This window comes from Lissotriton vulgaris, chromosome 9 (assembly GCF_964263255.1).
Source record: "Lissotriton vulgaris chromosome 9, aLisVul1.2, whole genome shotgun sequence".
NCBI lineage: Eukaryota > Metazoa > Chordata > Amphibia > Caudata > Salamandridae > Lissotriton > Lissotriton vulgaris.
Genome location: NC_141697.1, coordinates 540472697 through 540488327, shown reverse-complemented (window position 1 = coordinate 540488327; position 15631 = coordinate 540472697). Strand labels below are relative to the sequence as shown.

Below are 15631 nucleotides of genomic sequence, written 5' to 3'. Positions count from 1 at the left end.
TTTCCACGCTACCAGCAAGGAAAAGCGCAAGCTTGTGCCAGCTATGTGAGAAAAGACTTCTCAACTATCTGTGTCTGCTGAAATACAAGAGAGGGATCGTCAAAAGCTCCACACTGTACTTTGAAAGTAAAGGCACACAATAATAAGCATGAATGACTGGTGGGACCTTCAAACACTTTTATGTGGAGGCTTTGAATTTCATTCTTCCCTTTTTTGTTCTGCTCTTATCTATCTCCTGGGCATTTCATGGAATGTTCTCTATTTCTCTTCCCTGCTTTGCTTCCCATGCTGCCTCTATGTGTTCATATCTATTATTTGTATTGCTGCTTTCCATTCTTCTCTTCTGCACAGCTTTGTCCTTGGTTTCAATCCCAGTTCCTTACCCTCTACAAAAACTTTCTATTGCTTTTCATGTTGGTATCTAAACCAAATGCACCATTGAAGCTGGTGCATGATAGTCATTGAACTCAGGGTCCTAATGTTTAGAACCGAGAGCACAAAGATCAGAGGGCGTTGGTGGTATAGTGGTGAGCATAGCTGCCTTCCAAGCAGTTGACCTGGGTTCGATTCCCGGCCAACGCAGTACAAATACTTATATATTCTGCAAGCAGGATATATTTTAAAGCAACATTTCACAAAATGGTAATATAATTAAGAGGTTAATCAGCCATTATATAAAAAATAAACAAATATGTAGGCAAGCATTTCGATCGCCCCTTCTGCTATATTCATTGTCCTAATATATGATAAGTTTCATAAAGCAGAGTCACCACTCACATGTACTGGTAAAAAAATATGTTACAGTGGGCAGACAATGAAAGGGCTGAGGCCCGACCAGACATTTTAACTCCAGCATCTCTATGTTAAAAAGCATTTCCTAGGCAATATTTAGCCTCTGAAAAAAATATGCAAGGTCCAGCAATAAATCTGGCAAAAGTCCCCAACATTTTGTGCATACTTGTGCCCTCACCTGAATGTAGCACCACCTTGTAGCCGTCGGAGGTAACTGCAGCTCACAAAATGTTTCATCAGAGGGCAAGTTTAGAGGAATCCAAAAGGCAGATGTCCATGGAAAGAGCCTCCGACTGCAGCAGGAAGTTTGGATGCTTCAAATTTGCATAGCTTCCAGTCCAACGTCCTCTCATGTACCGAACGCTCCCAAACGCTCTAAAGCCTTATACCGGCAAGCCCTCACCGGGTAGATCTCTGGCTCCCAGGAAAAGCCAAATACTGAGCATGCAAGCACTAGGATCACAGAGAGAGAGAGAGAGACAGAGAGCGTCAGAGAGCTGTTGTCTTGTTAAAGGCCTGAAACGGCTAGTGCCTAAGAGGGTCTGGACTTTCAGTTGTGACTGATTGTGAGAGGGGAAGATAAAGATTTTCTGCACCCAGCATGCCTTGCGATATACTTAGGCAAATGAGGTGAGAGCCCGACCAATCCCACGTCACTTCTCTGAATGCCTCCTCATCTGCATAAAGAGAACACTTTCACAAAGGAGCAGAGTGGCGCAGCGGAAGCGTGCTGGGCCCATAACCCAGAGGTCGATGGATCGAAACCATCCTCTGCTAATTTTGCTTGATTTTCCTTCCAAGGACCAAGCTGTCATTTCCACATAGCCAGAAAGGAAAAGTGCAAGCTTGTGCCAGCTATGTGAGAAAAGACTTCTCAACTATTCGTGTCTGTGTAATACAAGAGTGATCGTGAAAGGTACAACCCTGTACTTTGAAAGTAAAGACACACAATTATAACCATAAATGACTGACTGGTGGGAGCTTCACACAACTTTCTGGGCATGCTTTGAATTTCATTCTTCCCTTTTTGTTCTGCTCTTATCTATCTCCTGGGCATTTCATGGAATGTTCTCTTTCTCTTCCCTGCTTTGCTTCCCATGCTGCCTATATATGCTCATTTCTACTATTTGTACTGTTGCTTTTCATTTCTTCTCTTCTGCACAACTTTGTCCTTGGTTTCAATCCCCAGTTCCTTACCCTCTGCAAAAAACGTTCTACTGCTTCTCATGTTGGTATCTAAACCAAATGCACCATTGAAGCTGGTGCAAGATAGTCATTGATTTCTGCAACGTAATATTTAGAACCGAGAGCTAACACATCAGAGGGCGTTGGTGGTATAGTGGTGAGCATAGCTGCTTCCCAAGCAGTTGACCGGGGTTCGATTCCCGGCCAATGCACTGAAAATACTTATATATTCTGCAAGCAGGATATATTGTAATGCAACATGTCACAAAATGGAAATTTCACGAACAGATTAATCAGCCATATATAAAAAAATAAACAAATACGTGGGCAAACATCTCAATCGCACCTTCTGCTACATACATTGTCCTAATATATGATAAGTTTCATAAAGCAGAGTCACAACACACATGTGCTGGTAATAAATTTGTTACAGTGGGCAAACAATGGAAGGGCTGAGGCCCGACCAGACATTGTAACTCCAGCATCTCTATGTTAAAAAGCATTTCTAGGCAATATCTAGCCTCTGAAAAAATATGCAAGATCCACCGATAAATCTGGCAAAAGTCCCTAACATTTTGTGCATACTTGTGCTCTCACCTGAATGTAGCGCCACCTTGTAGCTGTCGAAGGAAACTGCTGCTCACAAAATGTTTTATCAGAAGGCAAGTTGAGAGGAATCCAAGAGTCAGATGTCCATGGAAAGAACCACTCACTGAAGCAGGAATGTTGGAGGCTTCATATTCGCATAGTTTCCTGTCCAACGTCCACTCACGTCCCGAACGCTCCCAAACGCTCAAAAGCCTCACACCGGGCAAGCCCTCACCGGGTATATCTCTGGCTCCAAGGTAAAGCCAAATCCTGAGCATGCTAGTGCTAGGATCACAGAGCGAGAGAGAGATGGTTCAAGAGCTACTGTCTTGATAAAGGCCTGAAACGGCTAGTGCCTAAGAGTGTCTGACTTTCAGTTATTACTGATTGTGAGAGGGGAAGATGAAGTTTTTCTGCACCCAGCATGCCTTGGGATATACTTATGCAAATGAGGTGAGAGCCAGACCAATCCCATGCTACTCTGCCTAATGCTCCTTATCTGCATAAAAAGAACACTTTCACAACGGAGCAGAGTGGCGCAGCGGAAGCGTGCTGGGCCCATAACCCAGAGGTCGATGGATCGAAACCATCCTCTGCTAATTTTGCTTGATTTTACTTCCAAGGACCAAGCTGTCATTTCCACGCTACCAGCAAGGAAAAGCGCAAGCTTGTGCCAGCTATGTGAGAAAAGACTTCTCAACTATCTGTATCTGCTGAAATACAAGAGAGGGATCGTCAAAAGCTCCACACTGTACTTTGAAAGTAAAGGCACACAATAATAAGCATGAATGACTGGTGGGACCTTCAAACACTTTTATGTGGAGGCTTTGAATTTCATTCTTCCCTTTTTTGTTCTGCTCTTATCTATCTCCTGGGCATTTCATGGAATGTTCTCTATTTCTCTTCCCTGCTTTGCTTCCCATGCTGCCTCTATGTGTTCATATCTATTATTTGTATTGCTGCTTTCCATTCTTCTCTTCTGCACAGCTTTGTCCTTGGTTTCAATCCCAGTTCCTTACCCTCTACAAAAACTTTCTATTGCTTTTCATGTTGGTATCTAAACCAAATGCACCATTGAAGCTGGTGCATGATAGTCATTGAACTCAGGGTCCTAATGTTTAGAACCGAGAGCGCAAAGATCAGAGGGCGTTGGTGGTATAGTGGTGATGGTGGTATAGTGGTGAGCATAGCTGCCTTCCAAGCAGTTGACCCGGGTTCGATTCCCGGCCAACGCAGTACAAATACTTATATATTCTGCAAGCAGGATATATTTTAAAGCAACATTTCACAAAATGGTAATATAATTAAGAGGTTAATCAGCCATTATATAAAAAATAAACAAATATGTAGGCAAGCATTTCGATCGCCCCTTCTGCTATATTCATTGTCCTAATATATGATAAGTTTCATAAAGCAGAGTCACCACTCACATGTACTGGTAAAAAAATATGTTACAGTGGGCAGACAATGAAAGGGCTGAGGCCCGACCAGACATTTTAACTCCAGCATCTCTATGTTAAAAAGCATTTCCTAGGCAATATTTAGCCTCTGAAAAAAATATGCAAGATCCAGCAATAAATCTGGCAAAAGTCCCCAACATTTTGTGCATACTTGTGCCCTCACCTGAATGTAGCACCACCTTGTAGCCGTCGGAGGTAACTGCAGCTCACAAAATGTTTCATCAGAGGGCAAGTTTAGAGGAATCCAAAAGGCAGATGTCCATGGAAAGAGCCTCCGACTGCAGCAGGAAGTTTGGATGCTTCAAATTTGCATAGCTTCCAGTCCAACGTCCTCTCATGTACCGAACGCTCCCAAACGCTCTAAAGCCTTATACCGGCAAGCCCTCACCGGGTAGATCTCTGGCTCCCAGGTAAAGCCAAATACTGAGCATGCAAGCACTAGGATCACAGAGAGAGAGAGAGACAGAGAGCGTCGGAGAGCTGTTGTCTTGTTAAAGGCCTGAAACGGCTAGTGAATAAGAGGGTCTGGACTTTCAGTTGTGACTGATTGTGAGAGGGGAAGATAAAGATTTTCTGCACCCAGCATGCCTTGCGATATACTTAGGCAAATGAGGTGAGAGCCCGACCAATCCCACGTCACTTCTCTGAATGCCTCCTCATCTGCATAAACAGAACACTTTCACAAAGGAGCAGAGTGGCGCAGCGGAAGCGTGCTGGGCCCATAACCCAGAGGTCGATGGATCGAAACCATCCTCTGCTAATTTTGCTTGATTTTCCTTCCAAGGACCAAGCTGTCATTTCCACATAGCCAGAAAGGAAAAGTGCAAGCTTGTACCAGCTATGTGAGAAAAGACTTCTCAACTATTCGTGTCTGTGTAATACAAGAGTGATCGTGAAAGGTACAACCCTGTACTTTGAAAGTAAAGACACACAATTATAACCATAAATGACTGGTGGGAGCTTCACACAACTTTCTGGGCATGCTTTGAATTTCATTCTTCCCTTTTTGTTCTGCTCTTATCTATCTCCTGGGCATTTCATGGAATGTTCTCTTTCTCTTCCCTGCTTTGCTTCCCATGCTGCCTATATATGCTCATTTCTACTATTTGTACTGTTGCTTTTCATTTCTTCTCTTCTGCACAACTTTGTCCTTGGTTTCAATCCCCAGTTCCTTACCCTCTGCAAAAAACGTTCTACTGCTTCTCATGTTGGTATCTAAACCAAATGCACCATTGAAGCTGGTGCAAGATAGTCATTGATTTCTGCAACGTAATATTTAGAACCGAGAGCTAACACATCAGAGGGCGTTGGTGGTATAGTGGTGAGCATAGCTGCTTCCCAAGCAGTTGACCCGGGTTCGATTCCCGGCCAACGCACTGAAAATACTTATATATTCTGCAAGCAGGATATATTGTAATGCAACATGTCACAAAATGGAAATTTCACGAACAGATTAATCAGCCATATATAAAAAAATAAACAAATACGTGGGCAAACATCTCAATCGCACCTTCTGCTACATACATTGTCCTAATATATGATAAGTTTCATAAAGCAGAGTCACAACACACATGTGCTGGTAATAAATTTGTTACAGTGGGCAAACAATGGAAGGGCTGAGGCCCGACCAGACATTGTAACTCCAGCATCTCTATGTTAAAAAGCATTTCTAGGCAATATCTAGCCTCTGAAAAAAATATGCAAGATCCACCGATAAATCTGGCAAAAGTCCCTAACATTTTGTGCATACTTGTGCTCTCACCTGAATGTAGCGCCACCTTGTAGCTGTCGAAGGAAACTGCTGCTCACAAAATGTTTTATCAGAAGGCAAGTTGAGAGGAATCCAAGAGTCAGATGTCCATGGAAAGAACCACTCACTGAAGCAGGAATGTTGGAGGCTTCATATTCGCATAGTTTCCTGTCCAACGTCCACAACGCTCCCAAACGCTCAAAAGCCTCACACCGGGCAAGCCCTCACCGGGTATATCTCTGGCTCCAAGGTAAAGCCAAATCCTGAGCATGCTAGTGCTAGGATCACAGAGCGAGAGAGAGATGGTTCAAGAGCTACTGTCTTGATAAAGGCCTGAAACGGCTAGTGCCTAAGAGTGTCTGACTTTCAGTTATGACTGATTGTGAGAGGGGAAGATGAAGTTTTTCTGCACCCAGCATGCCTTGGGATATACTTATGCAAATGAGCTGAGAGCCAGACCAATCCCATGCTACTCTGCCTAATGCTCCTTATCTGCATAAAAAGAACACTTTCACAACGGAGCAGAGTGGCGCAGCGGAAGCGTGCTGGGCCCATAACCCAGAGGTCGATGGATCGAAACCATCCTCTGCTAATTTTGCTTGATTTTACTTCCAAGGACCAAGCTGTCATTTCCACGCTACCAGCAAGGAAAAGCGCAAGCTTGTGCCAGCTATGTGAGAAAAGACTTCTCAACTATCTGTGTCTGCTGAAATACAAGAGAGGGATCGTCAAAAGCTCCACACTGTACTTTGGAAGTAAAGGCACACAATAATAAGCATGAATGACTGGTGGGACCTTCAAACACTTTTATGTGGAGGCTTTGAATTTCATTCTTCCCTTTTTTGTTCTGCTCTTATCTATCTCCTGGGCATTTCATGGAATGTTCTCTATTTCTCTTCCCTGCTTTGCTTCCCATGCTGCCTCTATGTGTTCATATCTATTATTTGTATTGCTGCTTTCCATTCTTCTCTTCTGCACAGCTTTGTCCTTGGTTTCAATCCCAGTTCCTTACCCTCTACAAAAACTTTCTATTGCTTTTCATGTTGGTATCTAAACCAAATGCACCATTGAAGCTGGTGCATGATAGTCATTGAACTCAGGGTCCTAATGTTTAGAACCGAGAGCACAAAGATCAGAGGGCGTTGGTGGTATAGTGGTGAGCATAGCTGCCTTCCAAGCAGTTGACCCGGGTTCGATTCCCGGCCAACGCAGTACAAATACTTATATATTCTGCAAGCAGGATATATTTTAAAGCAACATTTCACAAAATGGTAATATAATTAAGAGGTTAATCAGCCATTATATAAAAAATAAACAAATATGTAGGCAAGCATTTCGATCGCCCCTTCTGCTATATTCATTGTCCTAATATATGATAAGTTTCATAAAGCAGAGTCACCACTCACATGTACTGGTAAAAAAATATGTTACAGTGGGCAGACAATGAAAGGGCTGAGGCCCGACCAGACATTTTAACTCCAGCATCTCTATGTTAAAAAGCATTTCCTAGGCAATATTTAGCCTCTGAAAAAAATATGCAAGGTCCAGCAATAAATCTGGCAAAAGTCCCCAACATTTTGTGCATACTTGTGCCCTCACCTGAATGTAGCACCACCTTGTAGCCGTCGGAGGTAACTGCAGCTCACAAAATGTTTCATCAGAGGGCAAGTTTAGAGGAATCCAAAAGGCAGATGTCCATGGAAAGAGCCTCCGACTGCAGCAGGAAGTTTGGATGCTTCAAATTTGCATAGCTTCCAGTCCAACGTCCTCTCATGTACCGAACGCTCCCAAACGCTCTAAAGCCTTATACCGGCAAGCCCTCACCGGGTAGATCTCTGGCTCCCAGGAAAAGCCAAATACTGAGCATGCAAGCACTAGGATCACAGAGAGAGAGAGAGACAGAGAGCGTCAGAGAGCTGTTGTCTTGTTAAAGGCCTGAAACGGCTAGTGCCTAAGAGGGTCTGGACTTTCAGTTGTGACTGATTGTGAGAGGGGAAGATAAAGATTTTCTGCACCCAGCATGCCTTGCGATATACTTAGGCAAATGAGGTGAGAGCCCGACCAATCCCACGTCACTTCTCTGAATGCCTCCTCATCTGCATAAAGAGAACACTTTCACAAAGGAGCAGAGTGGCGCAGCGGAAGCGTGCTGGGCCCATAACCCAGAGGTCGATGGATCGAAACCATCCTCTGCTAATTTTGCTTGATTTTCCTTCCAAGGACCAAGCTGTCATTTCCACATAGCCAGAAAGGAAAAGTGCAAGCTTGTGCCAGCTATGTGAGAAAAGACTTCTCAACTATTCGTGTCTGTGTAATACAAGAGTGATCGTGAAAGGTACAACCCTGTACTTTGAAAGTAAAGACACACAATTATAACCATAAATGACTGACTGGTGGGAGCTTCACACAACTTTCTGGGCATGCTTTGAATTTCATTCTTCCCTTTTTGTTCTGCTCTTATCTATCTCCTGGGCATTTCATGGAATGTTCTCTTTCTCTTCCCTGCTTTGCTTCCCATGCTGCCTATATATGCTCATTTCTACTATTTGTACTGTTGCTTTTCATTTCTTCTCTTCTGCACAACTTTGTCCTTGGTTTCAATCCCCAGTTCCTTACCCTCTGCAAAAAACGTTCTACTGCTTCTCATGTTGGTATCTAAACCAAATGCACCATTGAAGCTGGTGCAAGATAGTCATTGATTTCTGCAACGTAATATTTAGAACCGAGAGCTAACACATCAGAGGGCGTTGGTGGTATAGTGGTGAGCATAGCTGCTTCCCAAGCAGTTGACCCGGGTTCGATTCCCGGCCAACGCACTGAAAATACTTATATATTCTGCAAGCAGGATATATTGTAATGCAACATGTCACAAAATGGAAATTTCACGAACAGATTAATCAGCCATATATAAAAAAATAAACAAATACGTGGGCAAACATCTCAATCGCACCTTCTGCTACATACATTGTCCTAATATATGATAAGTTTCATAAAGCAGAGTCACAACACACATGTGCTGGTAATAAATTTGTTACAGTGGGCAAACAATGGAAGGGCTGAGGCCCGACCAGACATTGTAACTCCAGCATCTCTATGTTAAAAAGCATTTCTAGGCAATATCTAGCCTCTGAAAAAATATGCAAGATCCACCGATAAATCTGGCAAAAGTCCCTAACATTTTGTGCATACTTGTGCTCTCACCTGAATGTAGCGCCACCTTGTAGCTGTCGAAGGAAACTGCTGCTCACAAAATGTTTTATCAGAAGGCAAGTTGAGAGGAATCCAAGAGTCAGATGTCCATGGAAAGAACCACTCACTGAAGCAGGAATGTTGGAGGCTTCATATTCGCATAGTTTCCTGTCCAACGTCCACTCACGTCCCGAACGCTCCCAAACGCTCAAAAGCCTCACACCAGGCAAGCCCTCACCGGGTATATCTCTGGCTCCAAGGTAAAGCCAAATCCTGAGCATGCTAGTGCTAGGATCACAGAGCGAGAGAGAGATGGTTCAAGAGCTACTGTCTTGATAAAGGCCTGAAACGGCTAGTGCCTAAGAGTGTCTGACTTTCAGTTATTACTGATTGTGAGAGGGGAAGATGAAGTTTTTCTGCACCCAGCATGCCTTGGGATATACTTATGCAAATGAGGTGAGAGCCAGACCAATCCCATGCTACTCTGCCTAATGCTCCTTATCTGCATAAAAAGAACACTTTCACAACGGAGCAGAGTGGCGCAGCGGAAGCGTGCTGGGCCCATAACCCAGAGGTCGATGGATCGAAACCATCCTCTGCTAATTTTGCTTGATTTTACTTCCAAGGACCAAGCTGTCATTTCCACGCTACCAGCAAGGAAAAGCGCAAGCTTGTGCCAGCTATGTGAGAAAAGACTTCTCAACTATCTGTGTCTGCTGAAATACAAGAGAGGGATCGTCAAAAGCTCCACACTGTACTTTGAAAGTAAAGGCACACAATAATAAGCATGAATGACTGGTGGGACCTTCAAACACTTTTATGTGGAGGCTTTGAATTTCATTCTTCCCTTTTTTGTTCTGCTCTTATCTATCTCCTGGGCATTTCATGGAATGTTCTCTATTTCTCTTCCCTGCTTTGCTTCCCATGCTGCCTCTATGTGTTCATATCTATTATTTGTATTGCTGCTTTCCATTCTTCTCTTCTGCACAGCTTTGTCCTTGGTTTCAATCCCAGTTCCTTACCCTCTACAAAAACTTTCTATTGCTTTTCATGTTGGTATCTAAACCAAATGCACCATTGAAGCTGGTGCATGATAGTCATTGAACTCAGGGTCCTAATGTTTAGAACCGAGAGCGCAAAGATCAGAGGGCGTTGGTGGTATAGTGGTGAGCATAGCTGCCTTCCAAGCAGTTGACCCGGGTTCGATTCCCGGCCAACGCAGTACAAATACTTATATATTCTGCAAGCAGGATATATTTTAAAGCAACATTTCACAAAATGGTAATATAATTAAGAGGTTAATCAGCCATTATATAAAAAATAAACAAATATGTAGGCAAGCATTTCGATCGCCCCTTCTGCTATATTCATTGTCCTAATATATGATAAGTTTCATAAAGCAGAGTCACCACTCACATGTACTGGTAAAAAAATATGTTACAGTGGGCAGACAATGAAAGGGCTGAGGCCCGACCAGACATTTTAACTCCAGCATCTCTATGTTAAAAAGCATTTCCTAGGCAATATTTAGCCTCTGAAAAAAATATGCAAGATCCAGCAATAAATCTGGCAAAAGTCCCCAACATTTTGTGCATACTTGTGCCCTCACCTGAATGTAGCACCACCTTGTAGCCGTCGGAGGTAACTGCAGCTCACAAAATGTTTCATCAGAGGGCAAGTTTAGAGGAATCCAAAAGGCAGATGTCCATGGAAAGAGCCTCCGACTGCAGCAGGAAGTTTGGATGCTTCAAATTTGCATAGCTTCCAGTCCAACGTCCTCTCATGTACCGAACGCTCCCAAACGCTCTAAAGCCTTATACCGGCAAGCCCTCACCGGGTAGATCTCTGGCTCCCAGGTAAAGCCAAATACTGAGCATGCAAGCACTAGGATCACAGAGAGAGAGAGAGACAGAGAGCGTCGGAGAGCTGTTGTCTTGTTAAAGGCCTGAAACGGCTAGTGAATAAGAGGGTCTGGACTTTCAGTTGTGACTGATTGTGAGAGGGGAAGATAAAGATTTTCTGCACCCAGCATGCCTTGCGATATACTTAGGCAAATGAGGTGAGAGCCCGACCAATCCCACGTCACTTCTCTGAATGCCTCCTCATCTGCATAAACAGAACACTTTCACAAAGGAGCAGAGTGGCGCAGCGGAAGCGTGCTGGGCCCATAACCCAGAGGTCGATGGATCGAAACCATCCTCTGCTAATTTTGCTTGATTTTCCTTCCAAGGACCAAGCTGTCATTTCCACATAGCCAGAAAGGAAAAGTGCAAGCTTGTACCAGCTATGTGAGAAAAGACTTCTCAACTATTCGTGTCTGTGTAATACAAGAGTGATCGTGAAAGGTACAACCCTGTACTTTGAAAGTAAAGACACACAATTATAACCATAAATGACTGGTGGGAGCTTCACACAACTTTCTGGGCATGCTTTGAATTTCATTCTTCCCTTTTTGTTCTGCTCTTATCTATCTCCTGGGCATTTCATGGAATGTTCTCTTTCTCTTCCCTGCTTTGCTTCCCATGCTGCCTATATATGCTCATTTCTACTATTTGTACTGTTGCTTTTCATTTCTTCTCTTCTGCACAACTTTGTCCTTGGTTTCAATCCCCAGTTCCTTACCCTCTGCAAAAAACGTTCTACTGCTTCTCATGTTGGTATCTAAACCAAATGCACCATTGAAGCTGGTGCAAGATAGTCATTGATTTCTGCAACGTAATATTTAGAACCGAGAGCTAACACATCAGAGGGCGTTGGTGGTATAGTGGTGAGCATAGCTGCTTCCCAAGCAGTTGACCCGGGTTCGATTCCCGGCCAACGCACTGAAAATACTTATATATTCTGCAAGCAGGATATATTGTAATGCAACATGTCACAAAATGGAAATTTCACGAACAGATTAATCAGCCATATATAAAAAAATAAACAAATATGTGGGCAAACATCTCAATCGCACCTTCTGCTACATACATTGTCCTAATATATGATAAGTTTCATAAAGCAGAGTCACAACACACATGTGCTGGTAATAAATTTGTTACAGTGGGCAAACAATGGAAGGGCTGAGGCCCGACCAGACATTGTAACTCCAGCATCTCTATGTTAAAAAGCATTTCTAGGCAATATCTAGCCTCTGAAAAAATATGCAAGATCCACCGATAAATCTGGCAAAAGTCCCTAACATTTTGTGCATACTTGTGCTCTCACCTGAATGTAGCGCCACCTTGTAGCTGTCGAAGGAAACTGCTGCTCACAAAATGTTTTATCAGAAGGCAAGTTGAGAGGAATCCAAGAGTCAGATGTCCATGGAAAGAACCACTCACTGAAGCAGGAATGTTGGAGGCTTCATATTCGCATAGTTTCCTGTCCAACGTCCACTCACGTCCCGAACGCTCCCAAACGCTCAAAAGCCTCACACCGGGCAAGCCCTCACCGGGTATATCTCTGGCTCCAAGGTAAAGCCAAATCCTGAGCATGCTAGTGCTAGGATCACAGAGCGAGAGAGAGATGGTTCAAGAGCTACTGTCTTGATAAAGGCCTGAAACGGCTAGTGCCTAAGAGTGTCTGACTTTCAGTTATGACTGATTGTGAGAGGGGAAGATGAAGTTTTTCTGCACCCAGCATGCCTTGGGATATACTTATGCAAATGAGGTGAGAGCCAGACCAATCCCATGCTACTCTGCCTAATGCTCCTTATCTGCATAAAAAGAACACTTTCACAACGGAGCAGAGTGGCGCAGCGGAAGCGTGCTGGGCCCATAACCCAGAGGTCGATGGATCAAAACCATCCTCTGCTAATTTTGCTTGATTTTACTTCCAAGGACCAAGCTGTCATTTCCACGCTACCAGCAAGGAAAAGCGCAAGCTTGTGCCAGCTATGTGAGAAAAGACTTCTCAACTATCTGTGTCTGCTGAAATACAAGAGAGGGATCGTCAAAAGCTCCACACTGTACTTTGAAAGTAAAGGCACACAATAATAAGCATGAATGACTGGTGGGACCTTCAAACACTTTTATGTGGAGGCTTTGAATTTCATTCTTCCCTTTTTTGTTCTGCTCTTATCTATCTCCTGGGCATTTCATGGAATGTTCTCTATTTCTCTTCCCTGCTTTGCTTCCCATGCTGCCTCTATGTGTTCATATCTATTATTTGTATTGCTGCTTTCCATTCTTCTCTTCTGCACAGCTTTGTCCTTGGTTTCAATCCCAGTTCCTTACCCTCTACAAAAACTTTCTATTGCTTTTCATGTTGGTATCTAAACCAAATGCACCATTGAAGCTGGTGCATGATAGTCATTGAACTCAGGGTCCTAATGTTTAGAACCGAGAGCACAAAGATCAGAGGGCGTTGGTGGTATAGTGGTGAGCATAGCTGCCTTCCAAGCAGTTGACCCGGGTTCGATTCCCGGCCAACGCAGTACAAATACTTATATATTCTGCAAGCAGGATATATTTTAAAGCAACATTTCACAAAATGGTAATATAATTAAGAGGTTAATCAGCCATTATATAAAAAATAAACAAATATGTAGGCAAGCATTTCGATCGCCCCTTCTGCTATATTCATTGTCCTAATATATGATAAGTTTCATAAAGCAGAGTCACCACTCACATGTACTGGTAAAAAAATATGTTACAGTGGGCAGACAATGAAAGGGCTGAGGCCCGACCAGACATTTTAACTCCAGCATCTCTATGTTAAAAAGCATTTCCTAGGCAATATTTAGCCTCTGAAAAAAATATGCAAGGTCCAGCAATAAATCTGGCAAAAGTCCCCAACATTTTGTGCATACTTGTGCCCTCACCTGAATGTAGCACCACCTTGTAGCCGTCGGAGGTAACTGCAGCTCACAAAATGTTTCATCAGAGGGCAAGTTTAGAGGAATCCAAAAGGCAGATGTCCATGGAAAGAGCCTCCGACTGCAGCAGGAAGTTTGGATGCTTCAAATTTGCATAGCTTCCAGTCCAACGTCCTCTCATGTACCGAACGCTCCCAAACGCTCTAAAGCCTTATACCGGCAAGCCCTCACCGGGTAGATCTCTGGCTCCCAGGAAAAGCCAAATACTGAGCATGCAAGCACTAGGATCACAGAGAGAGAGAGAGAGACAGAGAGCGTCAGAGAGCTGTTGTCTTGTTAAAGGCCTGAAACGGCTAGTGCCTAAGAGGGTCTGGACTTTCAGTTGTGACTGATTGTGAGAGGGGAAGATAAAGATTTTCTGCACCCAGCATGCCTTGCGATATACTTAGGCAAATGAGGTGAGAGCCCGACCAATCCCACGTCACTTCTCTGAATGCCTCCTCATCTGCATAAAGAGAACACTTTCACAAAGGAGCAGAGTGGCGCAGCGGAAGCGTGCTGGGCCCATAACCCAGAGGTCGATGGATCGAAACCATCCTCTGCTAATTTTGCTTGATTTTCCTTCCAAGGACCAAGCTGTCATTTCCACATAGCCAGAAAGGAAAAGTGCAAGCTTGTGCCAGCTATGTGAGAAAAGACTTCTCAACTATTCGTGTCTGTGTAATACAAGAGTGATCGTGAAAGGTACAACCCTGTACTTTGAAAGTAAAGACACACAATTATAACCATAAATGACTGACTGGTGGGAGCTTCACACAACTTTCTGGGCATGCTTTGAATTTCATTCTTCCCTTTTTGTTCTGCTCTTATCTATCTCCTGGGCATTTCATGGAATGTTCTCTTTCTCTTCCCTGCTTTGCTTCCCATGCTGCCTATATATGCTCATTTCTACTATTTGTACTGTTGCTTTTCATTTCTTCTCTTCTGCACAACTTTGTCCTTGGTTTCAATCCCCAGTTCCTTACCCTCTGCAAAAAACGTTCTACTGCTTCTCATGTTGGTATCTAAACCAAATGCACCATTGAAGCTGGTGCAAGATAGTCATTGATTTCTGCAACGTAATATTTAGAACCGAGAGCTAACACATCAGAGGGCGTTGGTGGTATAGTGGTGAGCATAGCTGCTTCCCAAGCAGTTGACCCGGGTTCGATTCCCAGCCAACGCACTGAAAATACTTATATATTCTGCAAGCAGGATATATTGTAATGCAACATGTCACAAAATGGAAATTTCACGAACAGATTAATCAGCCATATATAAAAAAATAAACAAATACGTGGGCAAACATCTCAATCGCACCTTCTGCTACATACATTGTCCTAATATATGATAAGTTTCATAAAGCAGAGTCACAACACACATGTGCTGGTAATAAATTTGTTACAGTGGGCAAACAATGGAAGGGCTGAGGCCCGACCAGACATTGTAACTCCAGCATCTCTATGTTAAAAAGCATTTCTAGGCAATATCTAGCCTCTGAAAAAATATGCAAGATCCACCGATAAATCTGGCAAAAGTCCCTAACATTTTGTGCATACTTGTGCTCTCACCTGAATGTAGCGCCACCTTGTAGCTGTCGAAGGAAACTGCTGCTCACAAAATGTTTTATCAGAAGGCAAGTTGAGAGGAATCCAAGAGTCAGATGTCCATGGAAAGAACCACTCACTGAAGCAGGAATGTTGGAGGCTTCATATTCGCATAGTTTCCTGTCCAACGTCCACTCACGTCCCGAACGCTCCCAAACGCTCAAAAGCCTCACACCGGGCAAGCCCTCACCGGGTATATCTCTGGCTCCAAGGTAAAGCCAAA

At 43.5% G+C, this 15631-nt stretch overlaps 7 non-coding genes across 7 annotated transcripts; all 7 read left to right on the top strand.

Annotated features, from left to right (window-relative positions):
• The first annotated feature begins 510 nt into the window (after positions 1 to 510).
• TRNAG-UCC (transfer RNA glycine (anticodon UCC)) lies at positions 511 to 582 on the top strand. The gene has a single exon. It is a non-coding gene; the product is annotated as a tRNA-Gly (tRNA).
• Positions 583 to 5329: 4747 nt separating this feature from the next.
• TRNAG-CCC (transfer RNA glycine (anticodon CCC)) lies at positions 5330 to 5401 on the top strand. The gene has a single exon. It is a non-coding gene; the product is annotated as a tRNA-Gly (tRNA).
• Positions 5402 to 6914: 1513 nt separating this feature from the next.
• On the top strand, positions 6915 to 6986 carry TRNAG-UCC (transfer RNA glycine (anticodon UCC)). Its single transcript has one exon. It is a non-coding gene; the product is annotated as a tRNA-Gly (tRNA).
• A 1533-nt stretch (positions 6987 to 8519) lies between these two features.
• TRNAG-CCC (transfer RNA glycine (anticodon CCC)) lies at positions 8520 to 8591 on the top strand. The gene has a single exon. It is a non-coding gene; the product is annotated as a tRNA-Gly (tRNA).
• Positions 8592 to 10113: 1522 nt separating this feature from the next.
• Positions 10114 to 10185, top strand: TRNAG-UCC (transfer RNA glycine (anticodon UCC)). The gene has a single exon. It is a non-coding gene; the product is annotated as a tRNA-Gly (tRNA).
• Positions 10186 to 11714: 1529 nt separating this feature from the next.
• TRNAG-CCC (transfer RNA glycine (anticodon CCC)) lies at positions 11715 to 11786 on the top strand. The gene has a single exon. It is a non-coding gene; the product is annotated as a tRNA-Gly (tRNA).
• Positions 11787 to 13308: 1522 nt separating this feature from the next.
• TRNAG-UCC (transfer RNA glycine (anticodon UCC)) lies at positions 13309 to 13380 on the top strand. The gene has a single exon. It is a non-coding gene; the product is annotated as a tRNA-Gly (tRNA).
• Positions 13381 to 15631: the final 2251 nt, after the last annotated feature.